Below are 25,002 nucleotides of genomic sequence, written 5' to 3' on the forward strand. Positions count from 1 at the left end.
CCCCTGGTCTCTGGGCACCTCCTCTGTGTCTCAGCTGTCCCTGTCCACAGAGAGCCTCATACAAGAAGTTGCTTCCAAACTGGGAGGTTCCACATCTGGGCAGGTCCAGCTCCAGGCCCAGTGAAGGGCATGAAGAAGGCTGAGGCTCTGGACTCCAGCCAGGCCTTCAGCAGGCCTCTGAGGCCAAGGTCTTCCTAGTCTCAAGAGGGGCCAAGAGACGCAATGTGTCATTTGAACAAGTGAGTCAGCGGGCGGTGAGCGAATGAATGACCGCTCGAGGGGATGTATGCCGGCCACCGGGCCCTGTTTGACTGTCCAGGCTCAGCTTACCTGACCCTGGTTACCAGGGAATGCCACTCTGGGCCCACCTTTTCATCCCCCTCCCTCACTGTGACCTCACCACCTGCCCCATTATGACCCAGTCTGGCTCCCAGTTAAAACTGGAGGGCAGAGGGCCCAGGCAGTCCTGGGACCAACGGCCATGGGTGAGCGAAACTACTACCGAGCCGAGCCGTTCACTGGCCCCATCCCCAGGAAATGCCAGGAGCAAGGATACTCAATTCTTCTGATCCCGGTCAGCTTCATCTTGCTCAACGTGGGGATCAACGGGCTGACTATGGTCAGGGCAGGAACTGTGCAGCGCGGTTGGGGGAGCCCTGGGGTCTTGAAGGGGCTGAGGTGGGAGGGCTGCTGGGGTGTGACCGGACAAGGGTTGGATTTCAGGGCTCACCCTGCTCCCGGCCTCCCCCCTCCCCTTCTTCCCTCAACTCTGGAGGCATCTGAAGAGATTCTTGCGGGCACTTTTCAATCGTAGTTTCCACAAAGGTGAGTGGGCGACGGCGTGGGTTCAGGGGATGTGGGCCTGTCCCCTTTCTTCTATCCCTGCCTTGATTCTCAGCCCCTCAGGAACCCAGGCCCTGACCCATCTCGCCTTTCCCCACAGACAAGCAAGCCAGCTGTGTAGGCAGCCATCGCATGTGCATGCGCTGCTCCGTGGATCCCAAGAACCTGTGCTCAAGAGTTTCTTCCCGCTTCTGCCATCGCCCAAGCTTCCTGCTCGGGCAGGCAAACCACCTTGACTACTGCCTGCAGCGGGGCTCGGCGGGGGCGGAGCCGGCGGCCCCCCCGCCGCGGGCGAGTAAAGGAGAAGGCGGGCGGAGCGGGAGGCAAAAAGCCTACAGCACCCGGTATTCCCAGGCGGTCTCCCATCCAAGTACTAACCAGGCCCGACCCTGCTTAGCTTCCGAGATCAGACGAGATCGGGCGCGTTCAGGGTGGTATGGCCGTAGACGGGGTTGGGGGCCGCGGGCGGCCTCTTGAGGAGCAGTTTCGCTGGCGCTGGCGCCTTAACGCCAGCCTGGCGGCCGGCCCGCCCCGGCAGGGCCCCCTCGCCCGCCCAGGCAGGGGGAACGGAGGTCTCGGGTATCGGGCGGCGGCGGAGGGTTTGGCGACCACCTCCCAGCCCAGGGCGGCCGTGACCCAGCAAACCCTTGGGCGCTTGGCGCCCCGCCCAAGATCCCGCACGTCGCTCACAGGGACGTGGCCCCGGAGGCTTCAGGGCCCGGGGCCCGCGGTCCCTTGGGCATCGGCCCTGCCCGCCCACGCGGCGCTAGGCGCAGCCCGGCCGCAGCCCGGGCCGGCCCTCCTGCCCGACAGCAGCTGCCCGAAGCCACTGAGAGCTGCCATTGAGTCGCCACGGCCCCTCAGCCCCGGCAAGGCCACCCTTGCCCCCACACCCCCCGCCGAGCTCAGGACCCCGCCCCTGGTGGCCGGCAGGCCCGGGGAAGCGGCCCCTGCCCTCGATCCCGCTCCCGCACCCGTCCGCGGTGACCCGCCAGAGGGGCGGGGTGGGGGGGTGGCTTTTGTCGGAGGGAGCTGTGGAGGGACACACCGGCACACAGGTGGCGGTGCCGGGGCTGGGCGCCGGTGGGGGCGGCCAGGTGCAGGTCGAGGGGCTCGCGGGCCGAAAGGACGGCAACTGGGCCCATGGCGGAGTCTGGGTGTGGAGGGCTCTGAGCCTCCATCCGCTCTGGTGCCTCGGGGCTACGGGCCCGAAGCCTGGTAGCGCGACACCCCACCGGCCCACAGACGTAGCCTCCCCAGCTGTGCTCACAGCGAGTCCAACCGCAGCCTGCATCCCTCCACGGGACACTTGGATTACTCCCGCGATCCCCACGAGGTGCGGCACCCGGTGGCCGAATGGGCTGAGATCCTGCCCTTGCGGCGCCCTGTGGCCACCTCCGCCTCCCTCACGGTACTGGCCGAGGCCTCGCACCAGCGGGCGCCGGCTCCCAGCTCAGCGCTGCTCCTCCGCCCCTCTCACCTCCTGCCCGACGTCCAGGCTACCGAGCACCCTCCACCCCCGCCCACCTTCATGCCACTCAGCCGGAACCCGGGAGGCAATGCCAACTACCAGGTGTATGACAGTCTGGTGCTGAAGCGGCAACCGCGGGAGGGCCAAGCGCGGGCCGACTCGCTGCTACCTTCCACCTCGGCCTCCAGGCCCTCTCTGCACGGGAGCCAGACTGGGAAAATGAACGTACCAGCAGCAAATGGGGGCAGGGGCAGGGGGCGGCAGGGCATGGAGAGAGGAATAAAGAGCGCCAGAGTCCAGGAAACATTGGTGGTCTGTGGCTTGGAAGCGCCACTCCTTCTGCCAGCCTGGGTCCCTGCGCTTGGCTTCCTGCAATAAGAAGCCAGTGTCCCCTTCTTGGCCTGAGGGTCCCTTTGGTTTAGTGGCCACAGTTCTGCCAGCAGGCCCCTCCTGGTCCTATACCATGCACTAAGTACATCTGCAGCTGCAGACTCCAAACCCCTGGTCTCTGGGCACCTCCTCTGTGTCTCAGCTGTCCCTGTCCACAGAGAGCCTCATACAAGAAGTTGCTTCCAAACTGGGAGGTTCCACATCTGGGCAGGTCCAGCTCCAGGCCCAGTGAAGGGCATGAAGAAGGCTGAGGCTCTGGACTCCAGCCAGGCCTTCAGCAGGCCTCTGAGGCCAAGGTCTTCCTAGTCTCAAGAGGGGCCAAGAGACGCAATGTGTCATTTGAACAAGTGAGTCAGCGGGCGGTGAGCGAATGAATGACCGCTCGAGGGGATGTATGCCGGCCACCGGGCCCTGTTTGACTGTCCAGGCTCAGCTTACCTGACCCTGGTTACCAGGGAATGCCACTCTGGGCCCACCTTTTCATCCCCCTCCCTCACTGTGACCTCACCACCTGCCCCATTATGACCCAGTCTGGCTCCCAGTTAAAACTGGAGGGCAGAGGGCCCAGGCAGTCCTGGGACCAACGGCCATGGGTGAGCGAAACTACTACCGAGCCGAGCCGTTCACTGGCCCCATCCCCAGGAAATGCCAGGAGCAAGGATACTCAATTCTTCTGATCCCGGTCAGCTTCATCTTGCTCAACGTGGGGATCAACGGGCTGACTATGGTCAGGGCAGGATCTGTGCAGCGCGGTTGGGGGAGCCCTGGGGTCTTGAAGGGGCTGAGGTGGGAGGGCTGCTGGGGTGTGACCGGACAAGGGTTGGATTTCAGGGCTCACCCTGCTCCCGGCCTCCCCCCTCCCCTTCTTCCCTCAACTCTGGAGGCATCTGAAGAGATTCTTGCGGGCACTTTTCAATCGTAGTTTCCACAAAGGTGAGTGGGCGCCGGCGTGGGTTCAGGGGATGTGGGCCTGTCCCCTTTCTTCTATCCCTGCCTTGATTCTCAGCCCCTCAGGAACCCAGGCCCTGACCCATCTCGCCTTTCCCCACAGACAAGCAAGCCAGCTGTGTAGGCAGCCATCGCATGTGCATGCGCTGCTCCGTGGATCCCAAGAACCTGTGCTCAAGAGTTTCTTCCCGCTTCTGCCATCGCCCAAGCTTCCTGCTCGGGCAGGCAAACCACCTTGACTACTGCCTGCAGCGGGGCTCGGCGGGGGCGGAGCCGGCGGCCCCCCCGCCGCGGGCGAGTAAAGGAGAAGGCGGGCGGAGCGGGAGGCAAAAAGCCTACAGCACCCGGTATTCCCAGGCGGTCTCCCATCCAAGTACTAACCAGGCCCGACCCTGCTTAGCTTCCGAGATCAGACGAGATCGGGCGCGTTCAGGGTGGTATGGCCGTAGACGGGGTTGGGGGCCGCGGGCGGCCTCTTGAGGAGCAGTTTCGCTGGCGCTGGCGCCTTAACGCCAGCCTGGCGGCCGGCCCGCCCCGGCAGGGCCCCCTCGCCCGCCCAGGCAGGGGGAACGGAGGTCTCGGGTATCGGGCGGCGGCGGAGGGTTTGGCGACCACCTCCCAGCCCAGGGCGGCCGTGACCCAGCAAACCCTTGGGCGCTTGGCGCCCCGCCCAAGATCCCGCACGTCGCTCACAGGGACGTGGCCCCGGAGGCTTCAGGGCCCGGGGCCCGCGGTCCCTTGGGCATCGGCCCTGCCCGCCCACGCGGCGCTAGGCGCAGCCCGGCCGCAGCCCGGGCCGGCCCTCCTGCCCGACAGCAGCTGGCCCGAAGCCACTGGGAGCCACCATTGAGTCGCCACGGCCCCTCAGCCCCGGCAAGGCCACCCTTGCCCCCACACCCCCCGCCGAGCTCAGGACCCCGCCCCTGGTGGCCGGCAGGCCCGGGGAAGCGGCCCCTGCCCTCGATCCCGCTCCCGCACCCGGCCGCTGTGACACGCCAGAGGGGCGGGGTGGGGGGGGGCTTTTGTCGGAGGGAGCTGTGGAGGGACACACCGGCACACAGGTGGCGGCGCCGGGGCTGGGCGCCGGTGGGGGCGGCCAGGTGCAGGTCGAGGGGCTCGCGGGCCGAAAGGACGGCAGCTGGGCCCGCGGCGGAGTCTGGGTCCGGGCCGGCCACCCCGGGAGCGTCTGGGGTGCGGCTGCCTTCCAGGGCCGCCTTCTGGCCGCCTGGCCGGCCGGGCCGGCGGGGAGCGCCCCCGCCGTCGCGCGCCGTGGTGGGAGGGGCCTGAGGAGGTGGGGCCTGCAGCGGGGCCCGGCGGGGGCGGAGCCGGCGGCCCCCGCCGCGGGCGAGTAAAGGATAAGGCGGGCGGAGCGGCAGGCAAAAAGCCTACAGCACCCGGTATTCCCAGGCGGTCTCCCATCCAAGTACTAACCAGGCCCGACCCTGCTTAGCTTCCAAGATCAGACCAGATCGGGCGCGTTCAGGGTGGTATGGCCGTAGATGGGGTTGGGGGCGGCAGGCGGCCTCTTGAGGAGCAGTTTCGCTGGCGCTGGCGCCTTAACGCCAGCCTGGCGGCCGGCCCGCCCCGGCAGGGCCCCCTGGCCCGCCCAGGCAGGGGGAACGGAGGTCTCGGGTACCGGGCGGCGGCGGAGGGTTTGGCGACCACCTCCCAGCCCAGGGCGGCCGTGACCCAGCAAACCCTTGGGCGCTTGGCGCCCCGCCCAAGATCCCGCACGTCGCTCACAGGGACGTGGCCCCGGAGGCTTCATGGCCCGGGGCCCGCGGTCCCTTGGGCATCGGCCCTGCCCGCCCACGCGGCGCTAGGCGCAGCCCGGCCGCAGCCCGGGCCGGCCCTCCTGCCCGACAGCAGCTGCCCGAAGCCACTGAGAGCTGCCATTGAGTCGCCACGGCCCCTCAGCCCCGGCAAGGCCACCCTTGCCCCCACACCCCTCGCCGAGCTCAGGACCCCGCCCCTGGTGGCCGGCAGGCCCGGGGAAGCGGCCCCTGCCCTCGATCCCGCTCCCGCACCCGGCCGCGGTGACCCACCAGAGGGGCGGGGTGGGGGGGGGGCTTTTGTCGGAGGGAGCTGTGGAGGGACACACCGGCACACAGGTGGCGGTGCCGGGGCTGGGCGCCGGTGGGGGCGGCCAGGTGCAGGTCGAGGGCCTCGCGGGCCGAAAGGACGGCAACTGGGCGCATGGCGGAGTCTGGGTGTGGAGGGCTCTGAGCCTCCATCCGCTCTGGTGCCTCGGGGCTACGGGCCCGAAGCCTGGTAGCGCGACACCCCACCGGCCCACAGACGTAGCCTCCCCAGCTGTGCTCACAGCGAGTCCAACCGCAGCCTGCATCCCTCCACGGGACACTTGGATTACTCCCGCGATCCCCACGAGGTGCGGCACCCGGTGGCCGAATGGGCTGAGATCCTGCCCTTGCGGCGCCCTGTGGCCACCTCCGCCTCCCTCACGGTACTGGCCGAGGCCTCGCACCAGCGGGCGCCGGCTCCCAGCTCAGCGCTGCTCCTCCGCCCCTCTCACCTCCTGCCCGACGTCCAGGCTACCGAGCACCCTCCACCCCCGCCCACCTTCATGCCACTCAGCCGGAACCCGGGAGGCAATGCCAACTACCAGGTGTATGACAGTCTGGTGCTGAAGCGGCAACCGCGGGAGGGCCAAGCGCGGGCCGACTCGCTGCTACCTTCCACCTCGGCCTCCAGGCCCTCTCTGCACGGGAGCCAGACTGGGAAAATGAACGTACCAGCAGCAAATGGGGGCAGGGGCAGGGGGCGGCAGGGCATGGAGAGAGGAATAAAGAGCGCCAGAGTCCAGGAAACATTGGTGGTCTGTGGCTTGGAAGCGCCACTCCTTCTGCCAGCCTGGGTCCCTGCGCTTGGCTTCCTGCAATAAGAAGCCAGTGTCCCCTTCTTGGCCTGAGGGTCCCTTTGGTTTATTGGCCACAGTTCTGCCAGCAGGCCCCTCCTGGTCCTATACCATGCACTAAGTACATCTGCAGCTGCAGACTCCAAACCCCTGGTCTCTGGGCACCTCCTCTGTGTCTCAGCTGTCCCTGTCCACAGAGAGCCTCATACAAGAAGTTGCTTCCAAACTGGGAGGTTCCACATCTGGGCAGGTCCAGCTCCAGGCCCAGTGAAGGGCATGAAGAAGGCTGAGGCTCTGGACTCCAGCCAGGCCTTCAGCAGGCCTCTGAGGCCAAGGTCTTCCTAGTCTCAAGAGGGGCCAAGAGACGCAATGTGTCATTTGAACAAGTGAGTCAGCGGGCGGTGAGCGAATGAATGACCGCTCGAGGGGATGTATGCCGGCCACCGGGCCCTGTTTGACTGTCCAGGCTCAGCTTACCTGACCCTGGTTACCAGGGAATGCCACTCTGGGCCCACCTTTTCATCCCCCTCCCTCACTGTGACCTCACCACCTGCCCCATTATGACCCAGTCTGGCTCCCAGTTAAAACTGGAGGGCAGAGGGCCCAGGCAGTCCTGGGACCAACGGCCATGGGTGAGCGAAACTACTACCGAGCCGAGCCGTTCACTGGCCCCATCCCCAGGAAATGCCAGGAGCAAGGATACTCAATTCTTCTGATCCCGGTCAGCTTCATCTTGCTCAACGTGGGGATCAACGGGCTGACTATGGTCAGGGCAGGATCTGTGCAGCGCGGTTGGGGGAGCCCTGGGGTCTTGAAGGGGCTGAGGTGGGAGGGCTGCTGGGGTGTGACCGGACAAGGGTTGGATTTCAGGGCTCACCCTGCTCCCGGCCTCCCCCCTCCCCTTCTTCCCTCAACTCTGGAGGCATCTGAAGAGATTCTTGCGGGCACTTTTCAATCGTAGTTTCCACAAAGGTGAGTGGGCGACGGCGTGGGTTCAGGGGATGTGGGCCTGTCCCCTTTCTTCTATCCCTGCCTTGATTCTCAGCCCCTCAGGAACCCAGGCCCTGACCCATCTCGCCTTTCCCCACAGACAAGCAAGCCAGCTGTGTAGGCAGCCATCGCATGTGCATGCGCTGCTCCGTGGATCCCAAGAACCTGTGCTCAAGAGTTTCTTCCCGCTTCTGCCATCGCCCAAGCTTCCTGCTCGGGCAGGCAAACCACCTTGACTACTGCCTGCAGCGGGGCTCGGCGGGGGCGGAGCCGGCGGCCCCCCCGCCGCGGGCGAGTAAAGGAGAAGGCGGGCGGAGCGGGAGGCAAAAAGCCTACAGCACCCGGTATTCCCAGGCGGTCTCCCATCCAAGTACTAACCAGGCCCGACCCTGCTTAGCTTCCGAGATCAGACGAGATCGGGCGCGTTCAGGGTGGTATGGCCGTAGACGGGGTTGGGGGCCGCGGGCGGCCTCTTGAGGAGCAGTTTCGCTGGCGCTGGCGCCTTAACGCCAGCCTGGCGGCCGGCCCGCCCCGGCAGGGCCCCCTCGCCCGCCCAGGCAGGGGGAACGGAGGTCTCGGGTATCGGGCGGCGGCGGAGGGTTTGGCGACCACCTCCCAGCCCAGGGCGGCCGTGACCCAGCAAACCCTTGGGCACTTGGCGCCCCGCCCAAGATCCCGCACGTCGCTCACAGGGACGTGGCCCCGGAGGCTTCAGGGCCCGGGGCCCGCGGTCCCTTGGGCATCGGCCCTGCCCGCCCACGCGGCGCTAGGCGCAGCCCGGCCGCAGCCCGGGCCGGCCCTCCTGCCCGACAGCAGCTGGCCCGAAGCCACTGGGAGCCACCATTGAGTCGCCACGGCCCCTCAGCCCCGGCAAGGCCACCCTTGCCCCCACACCCCCCGCCGAGCTCAGGACCCCGCCCCTGGTGGCCGGCAGGCCCGGGGAAGCGGCCCCTGCCCTCGATCCCGCTCCCGCACCCGGCCGCGGTGACACCCCAGAGGGGCGGGGTGGGGGGGGGCTTTTGTCGTAGGGAGCTGTGGAGGGACACACCGGCACACAGGTGGCTGCGCCGGGGCTGGGCGCCGGTGGGGGCGGCCAGGTGCAGGTCGAGGGGCTCGCGGGCCGAAAGGACGGCAGCTGGGCCCGCGGCGGAGTCTGGGTCCGGGCCGGCCACCCCGGGAGCGTCTGGGGTGCGGCTGCCTTCCAGGGCCGCCTTCTGGCCGCCTGGCCGGCCGGGCCGGCGGGGAGCGCCCCCGCCGTCGCGCGCCGTGGTGGGAGGGGCCTGAGGAGGTGGGGCCTGCAGCGGGGCCCGGCGGGGGCGGAGCCGGCGGCCCCCGCCGCGGGCGAGTAAAGGAGAAGGCGGGCGGAGCGGCAGGCAAAAAGCCTACAGCACCCGGTATTCCCAGGCGGTCTCCCATCCAAGTACTAACCAGGCCCGACCCTGCTTAGCTTCCAAGATCAGACGAGATCGGGCGCGTTCAGGGTGGTATGGCCGTAGATGGGGTTGGGGGCGGCAGGCGGCCTCTTGAGGAGCAGTTTCGCTGGCGCTGGCGCCTTAACGCCAGCCTGGCGGCCGGCCCGCCCCGGCAGGGCCCCCTGGCCCGCCCAGGCAGGGGGAACGGAGGTCTCGGGTACCGGGCGGCGGCGGAGGGTTTGGCGACCACCTCCCAGCCCAGGGCGGCCGTGACCCAGCAAACCCTTGGGCGCTTGGCGCCCCGCCCAAGATCCCGCACGTCGCTCACAGGGACGTGGCCCCGGAGGCTTCAGGGCCCGGGGCCCGCGGTCCCTTGGGCATCGGCCCTGCCCGCCCACGCGGCGCTAGGCGCAGCCCGGCCGCAGCCCGGGCCGGCCCTCCTGCCCGACAGCAGCTGCCCGAAGCCACTGAGAGCTGCCATTGAGTCGCCACGGCCCCTCAGCCCCGGCAAGGCCACCCTTGCCCCCACACCCCTCGCCGAGCTCAGGACCCCGCCCCTGGTGGCCGGCAGGCCCGGGGAAGCGGCCCCTGCCCTCGATCCCGCTCCCGCACCCGGCCGCGGTGACACGCCAGAGGGGCGGGGTGGTGGTGGGGCTTTTGTCGGAGGGTGCTGTGGAGGGACACTCCGGCACACAGGTGGCGGCGCCGGGACTGGGCGCCGGTGGGGGCGGCCAGGTGCAGGTCGAGGGGCTCGTGGGCCGAAAGGACGGCAACTGGGCCCGCGGCAGAGTCTGGGTCTGGAGGGCTCTGAGCCTCCATCCGCTCTGGTTCCTCGGGGCTACCGGCCCGAAGCCTGGTAGCGCGACACCCCACCGGCCCACAGACGTAGCCTCCCCAGCTGTGCTCACAGCGAGTCCAACCGCAGCCTGCACCCCTCCACGGGACACTTGGATTACTCCCGCGATCCCCACGAGGTGCGGCACCCGGCGGCCGCATGGGCTGAGATCCTGCCCTTGCGGCGCCCTGTGGCCACCTCCGCCTCCCTCACGGTACTGGCCGAGGCCTCGGACCAGCGGGCCCCGGCTCCCAGCTCAGCGCTGCTCCTCCGCCCCTCTCACCTCCTGCCCGACGTCCAGGCTACCGAGCACCCTCCACCCCCGCCCACCTTCATGCCACTCAGCCGGAACCCAGGAGGCAATGCCAACTACCAGGTGTATGACAGTCTGGTGCTGAAGCGGCAACCGCAGGAGGGCCAAGCGCGGGCCAACTCCCTGCTACCTTCCACCTCGGCCTCCAGGCCCTCTCTGCACGGGAGCCAGACTGGGAAAATGAACTTACCAGCAGCAAATGGGGGCGGGGGCAGGGGCAGGGGGCGGCAGGGCATGGAGAGAGGAATAAAGAGCGCCAGAGTCCAGGAAACATTGGTGGTCTGTGGCTTGGAAGCGCCACTCCTTCTGCCAGCCTGGGTCCCTTTGCTTGGCTTCCTGCAGTAAGAAGCCAGTGTCCCCTTCTTGGCCTGAGGGTCCCTTTGGTTTAGTGGCCACAGTTCTGCCAGCAGGCCCCTCCTGGTCCTATACCATGCACTAAGTACATCTGCAGCTGCAGACTCCAAACCCCTGGTCTCTGGGCACCTCCTCTGTGTCTCAGCTGTCCCTGTCCACAGAGAGCCTCATACAAGAAGTTGCTTCCAAACTGGGAGGTTCCACATCTGGGCAGGTCCAGCTCCAGGCCCAGTGAAGGGCATGAAGAAGGCTGAGGCTCTGGACTCCAGCCAGGCCTTCAGCAGGCCTCTGAGGCCAAGGTCTTCCTAGTCTCAAGAGGGGCCAAGAGACGCAACGTGTCATTTGAACAAGTGAGTCAGCGGGCGGTGAGCGAATGAATGACCGCTCGAGGGGATGTATGCCGGCCACCGGGCCCTGTTTGACTGTCCAGGCTCAGCTTACCTGACCCTGGTTACCAGGGAATGCCACTCTGGGCCCTCCTTTTCATCCCCCTCCCTCACTGTGACCTCACCACCTGCCCCATTATGACCCAGTCTGGCTCCCAGTTAAAACTGGAGGGCAGGGGGCCCAGGCAGTCCTGGGACCGACGGCCATGGGTGAGCGAAACTACTACCGAGCCGAGCCGTTCACTGGCCCCATCCGCAGGAAATGCCAGGAGCAAGGATACTCAATTCTTCTGATCCCGGTCAGCTTCATCTTGCTCAACGTGGGGATCAACGTGGTGACTATGGTCAGGGCAGGATCTGTGCAGCGCGGTTGGGGGAGCCCTGGGGTCTTGAAGGGGCTGAGGTGGGAGGGCTGCTGGGGTGTGACCGGACAAGGGTTGGATTTCAGGGCTCACCCTGCTCCCGGCCTCCCCCCTCCCCTTCTTCCCTCAACTCTGGAGGCATCTGAAGAGATTCTTGCGGGCACTTTTCAATCGTATTTTCCACAAAGGTGAGTGGGCGCCGGCGTGGGTTCAGGGGATGTGGGCCTGTCCCCTTTCTTCTATCCCTGCCTTGATTCTCAGCCCCTCAGGAACCCAGGCCCTGACCCATCTCGCCTTTCCCCACAGACAAGCAAGCCAGCTGTGTAGGCAGCCATCGCATGTGCATGCGCTGCTCCGTGGATCCCAAGAACCTGTGCTCAAGAGTTTCTTCCCGCTTCTGCCATCGCCCAAGCTTCCTGCTCGGGCAGGCAAACCACCTTGACTACTGCCTGCAGCGGGGCCCGGCGGGGGCGGAGCCGGCGGCCCCCGCCGCGGGCGAGTAAAGGAGAAGGCGGGCGGAGCGGGAGGCAAAAAGCCTACAGCACCCGGTATTCCCAGGCGGTCTCCCATCCAAGTACTAACCAGGCCCGACCCTGCTTAGCTTCCGAGATCAGACGAGATCGGGCGCGTTCAGGGTGGTATGGCCGTAGACGGGGGCGGGGGCCGCGGGCTGCCTCTTGAGGGCCAGTTTCGCTGGCGCTGGCGCCTGAACGCCAGCCTGGCGGCCGGCCCGCCCCGGCAGGGCCCCCTGGCCCGCCCAGGCAGGGGGAACGGAGGTCTCGGGTATCGGGCGGCGGCGGAGGGTTTGGCGACCACCTCCCAGCCCAGGGCGGCCGTGACCCAGCAAACCCTTCGGCGCTTGGCGCCCCGCCCAAGATCCCGCACGTCGCCCACAGGGACGTGGCCCCGGAGGCTTCAGGGCCCGGGGCCCGCGGTCCCTTGGGCATCGGCCCTGCCCGCCCACGCGGCGCTAGGCGCAGCCCGGCCGCAGCCCGGGCCGGCCCTCCTGCCCGACAGCAGCTGGCCCGAAGCCACTGGGAGCCACCATTGAGTCGCCACGGCCCCTCAGCCCCGGCAAGGCCACCCCTGCCCCACACCCCCCGCTGAGCTCAGGACCCCGCTCCTGGTGGCCGGCAGGCCCGGGATAGCGGCCCCTGCCCTCGATCCCGCTCCCGCACCCGGCCGCGGTGACACGCCAGAGGGGCGGGGTGGTGGTGGGGCTTTTGTCGGAGGGAGCTGTGGAGGGACACTCCGGCACACAGGTGGCGGCGCCGGGACTGGGCGCCGGTGGGGGCGGCCAGGTGCAGGTCGAGGGGCTCGTGGGCCGAAAGGACGGCAACTGGGCCCGCGGCGGAGTCTGGGTCTGGAGGGCTCTGAGCCTCCATCCGCTCTGGTTCCTCGGGGCTACCGGCCCGAAGCCTGGTAGCGCGACACCCCACCGGCCCACAGACGTAGCCTCCCCAGCTGTGCTCACAGCGAGTCCAACCGCAGCCTGCACCCCTCCACGGGACACTTGGATTACTCCCGCGATCCCCACGAGGTGCGGCACCCGGCGGCCGCATGGGCTGAGATCCTGCCCTTGCGGCGCCCTGTGGCCACCTCCGCCTCCCTCACGGTACTGGCCGAGGCCTCGGACCAGCGGGCCCCGGCTCCCAGCTCAGCGCTGCTCCTCCGCCCCTCTCACCTCCTGCCCGACGTCCAGGCTACCGAGCACCCTCCACCCCCGCCCACCTTCATGCCACTCAGCCGGAACCCAGGAGGCAATGCCAACTACCAGGTGTATGACAGTCTGGTGCTGAAGCGGCAACCGCAGGAGGGCCAAGCGCGGGCCAACTCGCTGCTACCTTCCACCTCGGCCTCCAGGCCCTCTCTGCACGGGAGCCAGACTGGGAAAATGAACTTACCAGCAGCAAATGGGGGCGGGGGCAGGGGCAGGGGGCGGCAGGGCATGGAGAGAGGAATAAAGAGCGCCAGAGTCCAGGAAACATTGGTGGTCTGTGGCTTGGAAGCGCCACTCCTTCTGCCAGCCTGGGTCCCTTTGCTTGGCTTCCTGCAGTAAGAAGCCAGTGTCCCCTTCTTGGCCTGAGGGTCCCTTTGGTTTAGTGGCCACAGTTCTGCCAGCAGGCCCCTCCTGGTCCTATACCATGCACTAAGTACATCTGCAGCTGCAGACTCCAAACCCCTGGTCTCTGGGCACCTCCTCTGTGTCTCAGCTGTCCCTGTCCACAGAGAGCCTCATACAAGAAGTTGCTTCCAAACTGGGAGGTTCCACATCTGGGCAGGTCCAGCTCCAGGCCCAGTGAAGGGCATGAAGAAGGCTGAGGCTCTGGACTCCAGCCAGGCCTTCAGCAGGCCTCTGAGGCCAAGGTCTTCCTAGTCTCAAGAGGGGCCAAGAGACGCAACGTGTCATTTGAACAAGTGAGTCAGCGGGCGGTGAGCGAATGAATGACCGCTCGAGGGGATGTATGCCGGCCACCGGGCCCTGTTTGACTGTCCAGGCTCAGCTTACCTGACCCTGGTTACCAGGGAATGCCACTCTGGGCCCTCCTTTTCATCCCCCTCCCTCACTGTGACCTCACCACCTGCCCCATTATGACCCAGTCTGGCTCCCAGTTAAAACTGGAGGGCAGGGGGCCCAGGCAGTCCTGGGACCGACGGCCATGGGTGAGCGAAACTACTACCGAGCCGAGCCGTTCACTGGCCCCATCCGCAGGAAATGCCAGGAGCAAGGATACTCAATTCTTCTGATCCCGGTCAGCTTCATCTTGCTCAACGTGGGGATCAACGTGGTGACTATGGTCAGGGCAGGATCTGTGCAGCGCGGTTGGGGGAGCCCTGGGGTCTTGAAGGGGCTGAGGTGGGAGGGCTGCTGGGGTGTGACCGGACAAGGGTTGGATTTCAGGGCTCACCCTGCTCCCGGCCTCCCCCCTCCCCTTCTTCCCTCAACTCTGGAGGCATCTGAAGAGATTCTTGCGGGCACTTTTCAATCGTATTTTCCACAAAGGTGAGTGGGCGCCGGCGTGGGTTCAGGGGATGTGGGCCTGTCCCCTTTCTTCTATCCCTGCCTTGATTCTCAGCCCCTCAGGAACCCAGGCCCTGACCCATCTCGCCTTTCCCCACAGACAAGCAAGCCAGCTGTGTAGGCAGCCATCGCATGTGCATGCGCTGCTCCGTGGATCCCAAGAACCTGTGCTCAAGAGTTTCTTCCTGCTTCTGCCATCGCCCAAGCTTCCTGCTCGGGCAGGCAAACCACCTTGACTACTGCCTGCAGCGGGGCCCGGCGGGGGCGGAGCCGGCGGCCCCCGCCGCGGGCGAGTAAAGGAGAAGGCGGGCGGAGCGGGAGGCAAAAAGCCTACAGCACCCGGTATTCCCAGGCGGTCTCCCATCCAAGTACTAACCAGGCCCGACCCTGCTTAGCTTCCGAGATCAGACGAGATCGGGCGCGTTCAGGGTGGTATGGCCGTAGACGGGGGCGGGGGCCGCGGGCTGCCTCTTGAGGGCCAGTTTCGCTGGCGCTGGCGCCTGAACGCCAGCCTGGCGGCCGGCCCGCCCCGGCAGGGCCCCCTGGCCCGCCCAGGCAGGGGGAACGGAGGTCTCGGGTATCGGGCGGCGGCGGAGGGTTTGGCGACCACCTCCCAGCCCAGGGCGGCCGTGACCCAGCAAACCCTTCGGCGCTTGGCGCCCCGCCCAAGATCCCGCACGTCGCCCACAGGGACGTGGCCCCGGAGGCTTCAGGGCCCGGGGCCCGCGGTCCCTTGGGCATCGGCCCTGCCCGCCCACGCGGCGCTAGGCGCAGCCCGGCCGCAGCCCGGGCCGGCCCTCCTGCCCGACAGCAGCTGGCCCGAAGCCACTGGGAGCCACCATTGAGTCGCCACGGCCCCTCAGCCCCGGCAAGGCCACCCCTGCCCCACACCCCCCGCCGAGCTCAGGACCCCGCTCCTGGTGGCCGGCAGGCCCGGGATAGCGGCCCCTGCCCTCGATCCCGCTCCCGCACCCGGCCGCGGTGACACGCCAGAGGGGCGGGGTGGTGGTGGGGCTTTTGTCGGAGGGAGCTGTGGAGGGACACTCCGGCACACAGGTGGCGGCGCCGGGACTGGGCGCCGGTGGGGGCGGCCAGGTGCAGGTCGAGGGGCTCGTGGGCCGAAAGGACGGCAACTGGGCCCGCGGCGGAGTCTGGGTCTGGAGGGCTCTGAGCCTCCATCCGCTCTGGTTCCTCGGGGCTACCGGCCCGAAGCCTGGTAGCGCGACACCCCACCGGCCCACAGACGTAGCCTCCCCAGCTGTGCTCACAGCGAGTCCAACCGCAGCCTGCACCCCTCCACGGGACACTTGGATTACTCCCGCGATCCCCACGAGGTGCGGCACCCGGCGGCCGCATGGGCTGAGATCCTGCCCTTGCGGCGCCCTGTGGCCACCTCCGCCTCCCTCACGGTACTGGCCGAGGCCTCGGACCAGCGGGCCCCGGCTCCCAGCTCAGCGCTGCTCCTCCGCCCCTCTCACCTCCTGTCCGACGTCCAGGCTACCGAGCACCCTCCACCCCCGCCCACCTTCATGCCACTCAGCCGGAACCCAGGAGGCAATGCCAACTACCAGGTGTATGACAGTCTGGTGCTGAAGCGGCAACCGCAGGAGGGCCAAGCGCGGGCCAACTCGCTGCTACCTTCCACCTCGGCCTCCAGGCCCTCTCTGCACGGGAGCCAGACTGGGAAAATGAACTTACCAGCAGCAAATGGGGGCGGGGGCAGGGGCAGGGGGCGGCAGGGCATGGAGAGAGGAATAAAGAGCGCCAGAGTCCAGGAAACATTGGTGGTCTGTGGCTTGGAAGCGCCACTCCTTCTGCCAGCCTGGGTCCCTTTGCTTGGCTTCCTGCAGTAAGAAGCCAGTGTCCCCTTCTTGGCCTGAGGGTCCCTTTGGTTTAGTGGCCACAGTTCTGCCAGCAGGCCCCTTCTGGTCCTATACCATGCACTAAGTACATCTGCAGCTGCAGACTCCAAACCTCTGGTCTCTGGGCACCTCCTCTGTGTCTCAGCTGTCCCTGTCCACAGAGAGCCTCATACAAGAAGTTGCTTCCAAACTGGGAGGTTCCACATCTGGGCAGGTCCAGCTCCAGGCCCAGTGAAGGGCATGAAGAAGGCTGAGGCTCTGGACTCCAGCCAGGCCTTCAGCAGGCCTCTGAGGCCAAGGTCTTCCTAGTCTCAAGAGGGGCCAAGAGACGCAACGTGTCATTTGAACAAGTGAGTCAGCGGGCGGTGAGCGAATGAATGACCGCTCGAGGGGATGTATGCCGGCCACCGGGCCCTGTTTGACTGTCCAGGCTCAGCTTACCTGACCCTGGTTACCAGGGAATGCCACTCTGGGCCCTCCTTTTCATCCCCCTCCCTCACTGTGACCTCACCACCTGCCCCATTATGACCCAGTCTGGCTCCCAGTTAAAACTGGAGGGCAGGGGGCCCAGGCAGTCCTGGGACCGACGGCCATGGGTGAGCGAAACTACTACCGAGCCGAGCCGTTCACTGGCCCCATCCGCAGGAAATGCCAGGAGCAAGGATACTCAATTCTTCTGATCCCGGTCAGCTTCATCTTGCTCAACGTGGGGATCAACGTGGTGACTATGGTCAGGGCAGGATCTGTGCAGCGCGGTTGGGGGAGCCCTGGGGTCTTGAAGGGGCTGAGGTGGGAGGGCTGCTGGGGTGTGACCGGACAAGGGTTGGATTTCAGGGCTCACCCTGCTCCCGGCCTCCCCCCTCCCCTTCTTCCCTCAACTCTGGAGGCATCTGAAGAGATTCTTGCGGGCACTTTTCAATCGTATTTTCCACAAAGGTGAGTGGGCGCCGGCGTGGGTTCAGGGGATGTGGGCCTGTCCCCTTTCTTCTATCCCTGCCTTGATTCTCAGCCCCTCAGGAACCCAGGCCCTGACCCATCTCGCCTTTCCCCACAGACAAGCAAGCCAGCTGTGTAGGCAGCCATCGCATGTGCATGCGCTGCTCCGTGGATCCCAAGAACCTGTGCTCAAGAGTTTCTTCCCGCTTCTGCCATCGCCCAAGCTTCCTGCTCGGGCAGGCAAACCACCTTGACTACTGCCTGCAGCGGGACCCGGCGGGGGCGGAGCCGGCGGCCCCCGCCGCGGGCGAGTAAAGGAGAAGGCGGGCGGAGCGGGAGGCAAAAAGCCTACAGCACCCGGTATTCCCAGGCGGTCTCCCATCCAAGTACTAACCAGGCCCGACCCTGCTTAGCTTCCGAGATCAGACGAGATCGGGCGCGTTCAGGGTGGTATGGCCGTAGACGGGGGTGGGGGCCGCGGGCTGCCTCTTGAGGGCCAGTTTCGCTGGCGCTGGCGCCTGAACGCCAGCCTGGCGGCCGGCCCGCCGCGGCAGGGCCCCCTGGCCCGCCCAGGCAGGGGGAACGGAGGTCTCGGGTATCGGGCGGCGGCGGAGGGTTTGGCGACCACCTCCCAGCCCAGGGCGGCCGTGACCCAGCAAACCCTTCGGCGCTTGGCGCCCCGCCCAAGATCCCGCACGTCGCCCACAGGGACGTGGCCCCGGAGGCTTCAGGGCCCGGGGCCCGCGGTCCCTTGGGCATCGGCCCTGCCCGCCCACGCGGCGCTAGGCGCAGCCCGGCCGCAGCCCGGGCCGGCCCTCCTGCCCGACAGCAGCTGGCCCGAAGCCACTGGGAGCCACCATTGAGTCGCCACGGCCCCTCAGCCCCGGCAAGGCCACCCTTGCCCCCACACCCCCCGCCGAGCTCAGGACCCCGCCCCTGGTGGCCGGCAGGCCCGGGGAAGCGGCCCCTGCCCTCGATCCCGCTCCCGCACCCGGCCGCGGTGACACGCCAGAGGGGCGGAGTGGGGGGGGGGCTTTTGTCGGAGGGAGCTGTGGAGGGACACACCGGCACACAGGTGGCCGCGCCGGGGCTGGGCGCCGGTGGGGGCGGCCAGGTGCAGGTCGAGGGGCTCGCGGGCCGAAAGGACGGCTGCTGGGCCCGCGGCGGAGTCTGGGTCCGGGCCGGCCACCCCGGGAGCGTCTGGGGTGCGGCTGCCTTCCTGGGCCGCCTTCTGGCCGCCTGGCCGGCCGGGCCGGCGGGGAGCGCCCCCGCCAGCGCGCGCCGTGGTGGGAGGGGCCTGAGGAGGTGAGGCCTGCAGCGGGGCCCGGCGGGGGCGGAGCCGGCGGCCCCCGCCACGGGCGAGTAAAGGAGAAGGCGGGCGGAGCCCGGGAGGCAAAAAGCCTACAGCACCCGGTATTCCCAGGCGGTCTCCCATCCAAGTACTAACCAGGCCCGACCCTGCTTAGCTTCCGAGATCAGACGAGATCGGGCGCGTTCAGGGTGGTATGGCCGTAGACGGGGGCGGGGGCCGCGGGCTGCCTCTTGAGGGCCAGTTTCGCTGGCGCTGGCGCCTGAACGCCAGCCTGGCGGCCGGCCCGCCGCGGCAGGGTCCCCTGGCCCGCCCAGGCAGGGGGAACGGAGGTCTCGGGTATCGGGCGGCGGCGGAGGGTTTGGCGACCACCTCCCAGCCCAGGGCGGCCGTGACCCAGCAAACCCTTCGGCGCTTGGCGCCCCGCCCAAGATCCCGCACGTCGCCCACAGGGACGTGGCCCCGGAGGCTTCAGGGCCCGGGGCCCGCGGTCCCTTGGGCATCGGCCCTGCCCGCCCACGCGGCGCTAGGCGCAGCCCGGCCGCAGCCCGGGCCGGCCCTCCTGCCCGACAGCAGCTGGCCCGAAGCCACTGGGAGCCACCATTGAGTCGCCACGGCCCCTCAGCCCCGGCAAGGCCACCCCTGCCCCACACCCCCCGCCGAGCTCAGGACCCCGCTCCTGGTGGCCGGCAGGCCCGGGATAGAGGCCCCTGCCCTCGATCCCGCTCCCGCACCCGGCCGCGGTGACACGCCAGAGGGGCGGGGTGGTGGTGGGGCTTTTGTCGGAGGGAGCTGTGGAGGGACACTCCGGCACACAGGTGGCGGCGCCGGGACTGGGCGCCGGTGGGGGCGGCCAGGTGCAGGTCGAGGGGCTCGTGGGCCGAAAGGACGGCAACTGGGCCCGCGGCGGAGTCTGGGTCTGGAGGGCTCTGAGCCTCCATCCGCTCTGGTTCCTCGGGGCTACCGGCCCGAAGCCTGGTAGCGCGACACCCCACCGGCCCACAGACGTAGCCTCCCCAGCTGTGCTCACAGCGAGTCCAACCGCAGCCTGCACCCCTCCACGGGACACTTGGATTACTCCCGCGATCCCCACGAGGTGCGGCACCCGGCGGCCGCATGGGCTGAGATCCTGCCCTTGCGGCGCCCTGTGGCCACCTCCGCCTCCCTCACGGTACTGGCCGAGGCCTCGGACCAGCGGGCCCCGGCTCCCAGCTCAGCGCTGCTCCTCCGCCCCTCTCACCTCCTGCCCGACGTCCAGGCTACCGAGCACCCTCCACCCCCACCCACCTTCATGCCACTCAGCCGGAACCCAGGAGGCAATGCCAACTACCAGGTGTATGACAGTCTGGTGCTGAAGCGGCAACCGCAGGAGGGCCAAGCGCGGGCCAACTCGCTGCTACCTTCCACCTCGGCCTCCAGGCCCTCTCTGCACGGGAGCCAGACTGGGAAAATGAACTTACCAGCAGCAAATGGGGGCGGGGGCAGGGGCAGGGGGCGGCAGGGCATGGAGAGAGGAATAAAGAGCGCCAGAGTCCAGGAAACATTGGTGGTCTGTGGCTTGGAAGCGCCACTCCTTCTGCCAGCCTGGGTCCCTTTGCTTGGCTTCCTGCAGTAAGAAGCCAGTGTCCCCTTCTTGGCCTGAGGGTCCCTTTGGTTTAGTGGCCACAGTTCTGCCAGCAGGCCCCTCCTGGTCCTATACCATGCACTAAGTACATCTGCAGCTGCAGACTCCAAACCCCTGGTCTCTGGGCACCTCCTCTGTGTCTCAGCTGTCCCTGTCCACAGAGAGCCTCATACAAGAAGTTGCTTCCAAACTGGGAGGTTCCACATCTGGGCAGGTCCAGCTCCAGGCCCAGTGAAGGGCATGAAGAAGGCTGAGGCTCTGGACTCCAGCCAGGCCTTCAGCAGGCCTCTGAGGCCAAGGTCTTCCTAGTCTCAAGAGGGGCCAAGAGACGCAACGTGTCATTTGAACAAGTGAGTCAGCGGGCGGTGAGCGAATGAATGACCGCTCGAGGGGATGTATGCCGGCCACCGGGCCCTGTTTGACTGTCCAGGCTCAGCTTACCTGACCCTGGTTACCAGGGAATGCCACTCTGGGCCCTCCTTTTCATCCCCCTCCCTCACTGTGACCTCACCACCTGCCCCATTATGACCCAGTCTGGCTCCCAGTTAAAACTGGAGGGCAGGGGGCCCAGGCAGTCCTGGGACCGACGGCCATGGGTGAGCGAAACTACTACCGAGCCGAGCCGTTCACTGGCCCCATCCGCAGGAAATGCCAGGAGCAAGGATACTCAATTCTTCTGATCCCGGTCAGCTTCATCTTGCTCAACGTGGGGATCAACGTGGTGACTATGGTCAGGGCAGGATCTGTGCAGCGCGGTTGGGGGAGCCCTGGGGTCTTGAAGGGGCTGAGGTGGGAGGGCTGCTGGGGTGTGACCGGACAAGGGTTGGATTTCAGGGCTCACCCTGCTCCCGGCCTCCCCCCTCCCCTTCTTCCCTCAACTCTGGAGGCATCTGAAGAGATTCTTGCGGGCACTTTTCAATCGTATTTTCCACAAAGGTGAGTGGGCGCCGGCGTGGGTTCAGGGGATGTGGGCCTGTCCCCTTTCTTCTATCCCTGCCTTGATTCTCAGCCCCTCAGGAACCCAGGCCCTGACCCATCTCGCCTTTCCCCACAGACAAGCAAGCCAGCTGTGTAGGCAGCCATCGCATGTGCATGCGCTGCTCCGTGGATCCCAAGAACCTGTGCTCAAGAGTTTCTTCCCGCTTCTGCCATCGCCCAAGCTTCCTGCTCGGGCAGGCAAACCACCTTGACTACTGCCTGCAGCGGGGCCCGGCGGGGGCGGAGCCGGCGGCCCCCGCCGCGGGCGAGTAAAGGAGAAGGCGGGCGGAGCGGGAGGCAAAAAGCCTACAGCACCCGGTATTCCCAGGCGGTCTCCCATCCAAGTACTAACCAGGCCCGACCCTGCTTAGCTTCCGAGATCAGACGAGATCGGGCGCGTTCAGGGTGGTATGGCCGTAGACGGGGGTGGGGGCCGCGGGCTGCCTCTTGAGGGCCAGTTTCGCTGGCGCTGGCGCCTGAACGCCAGCCTGGCGGCCTGCCCGCCCCGGCAGGGCCCCCTGGCCCGCCCAGGCAGGGGGAACGGAGGTCTCGGGTATCGGGCGGCGGCGGAGGGTTTGGCGACCACCTCCCAGCCCAGGGCGGCCGTGACCCAGCAAACCCTTCGGCGCTTGGCGCCCCGCCCAAGATCCCGCACGTCGCCCACAGGGACGTGGCCCCGGAGGCTTCAGGGCCCGGGGCCCGCGGTCCCTTGGGCATCGGCCCTGCCCGCCCACGCGGCGCTAGGCGCAGCCCGGCCGCAGCCCGGGCCGGCCCTCCTGCCCGACAGCAGCTGGCCCGAAGCCACTGGGAGCCACCATTGAGTCGCCACGGCCCCTCAGCCCCGGCAAGGCCACCCCTGCCCCACACCCCCCGCCGAGCTCAGGACCCCGCTCCTGGTGGCCGGCAGGCCCGGGATAGAGGCCCCTGCCCTCGATCCCGCTCCCGCACCCGGCCGCGGTGACACGCCAGAGGGGCGGGGTGGTGGTGGGGCTTTTGTCGGAGGGAGCTGTGGAGGGACACTCCGGCACACAGGTGGCGGCGCCGGGACTGGGCGCCGGTGGGGGCGGCCAGGTGCAGGTCGAGGGGCTCGTGGGCCGAAAGGACGGCAACTGGGCCCGCGGCGGAGTCTGGGTCTGGAGGGCTCTGAGCCTCCATCCGCTCTGGTTCCTCGGGGCTACCGGCCCGAAGCCTGGTAGCGCGACACCCCACCGGCCCACAGACGTAGCCTCCCCAGCTGTGCTCACAGCGAGTCCAACCGCAGCCTGCACCCCTCCATGGGACACTTGGATTACTCCCGCGATCCCCACGAGGTGCGGCACCCGGCGGCCGCATGGGCTGAGATCCTGCCCTTGCGGCGCCCTGTGGCCACCTCCGCCTCCCTCACGGTACTGGCCGAGGCCTCGGACCAGCGGGCCCCGGCTCCCAGCTCAGCGCTGCTCCTCCGCCCCTCTCACCTCCTGCCCGACGTCCAGGCTACCGAGCACCCTCCACCCCCGCCCACCTTCATGCCACTCAGCCGGAACCCAGGAGGCAATGCCAACTACCAGGTGTATGACAGTCTGGTGCTGAAGCGGCAACCGCAGGAGGGCCAAGCGCGGGCCAACTCGCTGCTACCTTCCACCTCGGCCTCCAGGCCCTCTCTGCACGGGAGCCAGACTGGGAAAATGAACTTACCAGCAGCAAATGGGGGCGGGGGCAGGGGCAGGGGGCGGCAGGGCATGGAGAGAGGAATAAAGAGCGCCAGAGTCCAGGAAACATTGGTGGTCTGTGGCTTGGAAGCGCCACTCCTTCTGCCAGCCTGGGTCCCTTTGCTTGGCTTCCTGCAGTAAGAAGCCAGTGTCCCCTTCTTGGCCTGAGGGTCCCTTTGGTTTAGTGGCCACAGTTCTGCCAGCAGGCCCCTCCTGGTCCTATACCATGCACTAAGTACATCTGCAGCTGCAGACTCCAAACCCCTGGTCTCTGGGCACCTCCTCTGTGTCTCAGCTGTCCCTGTCCACAGAGAGCCTCATACAAGAAGTTGCTTCCAAACTGGGAGGTTCCACATCTGGGCAGGTCCAGCTCCAGGCCCAGTGAAGGGCATGAAGAAGGCTGAGGCTCTGGACTCCAGCCAGGCCTTCAGCAGGCCTCTGAGGCCAAGGTCTTCCTAGTCTCAAGAGGGGCCAAGAGACGCAACGTGTCATTTGAACAAGTGAGTCAGCGGGCGGTGAGCGAATGAATGACCGCTCGAGGGGATGTATGCCGGCCACCGGGCCCTGTTTGACTGTCCAGGCTCAGCTTACCTGACCCTGGTTACCAGGGAATGCCACTCTGGGCCCTCCTTTTCATCCCCCTCCCTCACTGTGACCTCACCACCTGCCCCATTATGACCCAGTCTGGCTCCCAGTTAAAACTGGAGGGCAGGGGGCCCAGGCAGTCCTGGGACCGACGGCCATGGGTGAGCGAAACTACTACCGAGCCGAGCCGTTCACTGGCCCCATCCGCAGGAAATGCCAGGAGCAAGGATACTCAATTCTTCTGATCCCGGTCAGCTTCATCTTGCTCAACGTGGGGATCAACGTGGTGACTATGGTCAGGGCAGGATCTGTGCAGCGCGGTTGGGGGAGCCCTGGGGTCTTGAAGGGGCTGAGGTGGGAGGGCTGCTGGGGTGTGACCGGACAAGGGTTGGATTTCAGGGCTCACCCTGCTCCCGGCCTCCCCCCTCCCCTTCTTCCCTCAACTCTGGAGGCATCTGAAGAGATTCTTGCGGGCACTTTTCAATCGTATTTTCCACAAAGGTGAGTGGGCGCCAGCGTGGGTTCAGGGGATGTGGGCCTGTCCCCTTTCTTCTATCCCTGCCTTGATTCTCAGCCCCTCAGGAACCCAGGCCCTGACCCATCTCGCCTTTCCCCACAGACAAGCAAGCCAGCTGTGTAGGCAGCCATCGCATGTGCATGCGCTGCTCCGTGGATCCCAAGAACCTGTGCTCAAGAGTTTCTTCCCGCTTCTGCCATCGCCCAAGCTTCCTGCTCGGGCAGGCAAACCACCTTGACTACTGCCTGCAGCGGGACCCGGCGGGGGCGGAGCCGGCGGCCCCCGCCGCGGGCGAGTAAAGGAGAAGGCGGGCGGAGCGGGAGGCAAAAAGCCTACAGCACCCGGTATTCCCAGGCGGTCTCCCATCCAAGTACTAACCAGGCCCGACCCTGCTTAGCTTCCGAGATCAGACGAGATCGGGCGCGTTCAGGGTGGTATGGCCGTAGACGGGGGCGGGGGCCGCGGGCTGCCTCTTGAGGGCCAGTTTCGCTGGCGCTGGCGCCTGAACGCCAGCCTGGCGGCCGGCCCGCCGCGGCAGGGTCCCCTGGCCCGCCCAGGCAGGGGGAACGGAGGTCTCGGGTATCGGGCGGCGGCGGAGGGTTTGGCGACCACCTCCCAGCCCAGGGCGGCCGTGACCCAGCAAACCCTTGGGCGCTTGGCGCCCCGCCCAAGATCCCGCACGTCGCCCACAGGGACGTGGCCCCGGAGGCTTCAGGGCCCGGGGCCCGCGGTCCCTTGGGCATCGGCCCTGCCCGCCCACGCGGCGCTAGGCGCAGCCCTGCCGCAGCCCGGGCCGGCCCTCCTGCCCGACAGCAGCTGGCCCGAAGCCACTGGGAGCCACCATTGAGTCGCCACGGCCCCTCAGCCCCGGCAAGGCCACCCTTGCCCCCACACCCCCCGCCGAGCTCAGGACCCCGCCCCTGGTGGCCGGCAGGCCCGGGGAAGCGGCCCCTGCCCTCGATCCCGCTCCCGCACCCGGCCGCGGTGACACGCCAGAGGGGCGGGGTGGTGGTGGGGCTTTTGTCGGAGGGAGCTGTGGAGGGACACACCGGCACACAGGTGGCCGCGCCGGGGCTGGGCGCCGGTGGGGGCGGCCAGGTGCAGGTCGAGGGGCTCGCGGGCCGAAAGGACGGCTGCTGGGCCCGCGGCGGAGTCTGGGTCCGGGCCGGCCACCCCGGGAGCGTCTGGGGTGCGGCTGCCTTCCAGGGCCGCCTTCTGGCCGCCTGGCCGGCCGGGCCGGCGGGGAGCGCCCCCGCCAGCGCGCGCCGTGGTGGGAGGGGCCTGAGGAGGTGAGGCCTGCAG

The sequence above is a fragment of the Stenella coeruleoalba genome (genome assembly GCF_951394435.1).
Source record: "Stenella coeruleoalba genome assembly, chromosome: 19".
Classification (NCBI taxonomy): domain Eukaryota; kingdom Metazoa; phylum Chordata; class Mammalia; order Artiodactyla; family Delphinidae; genus Stenella; species Stenella coeruleoalba.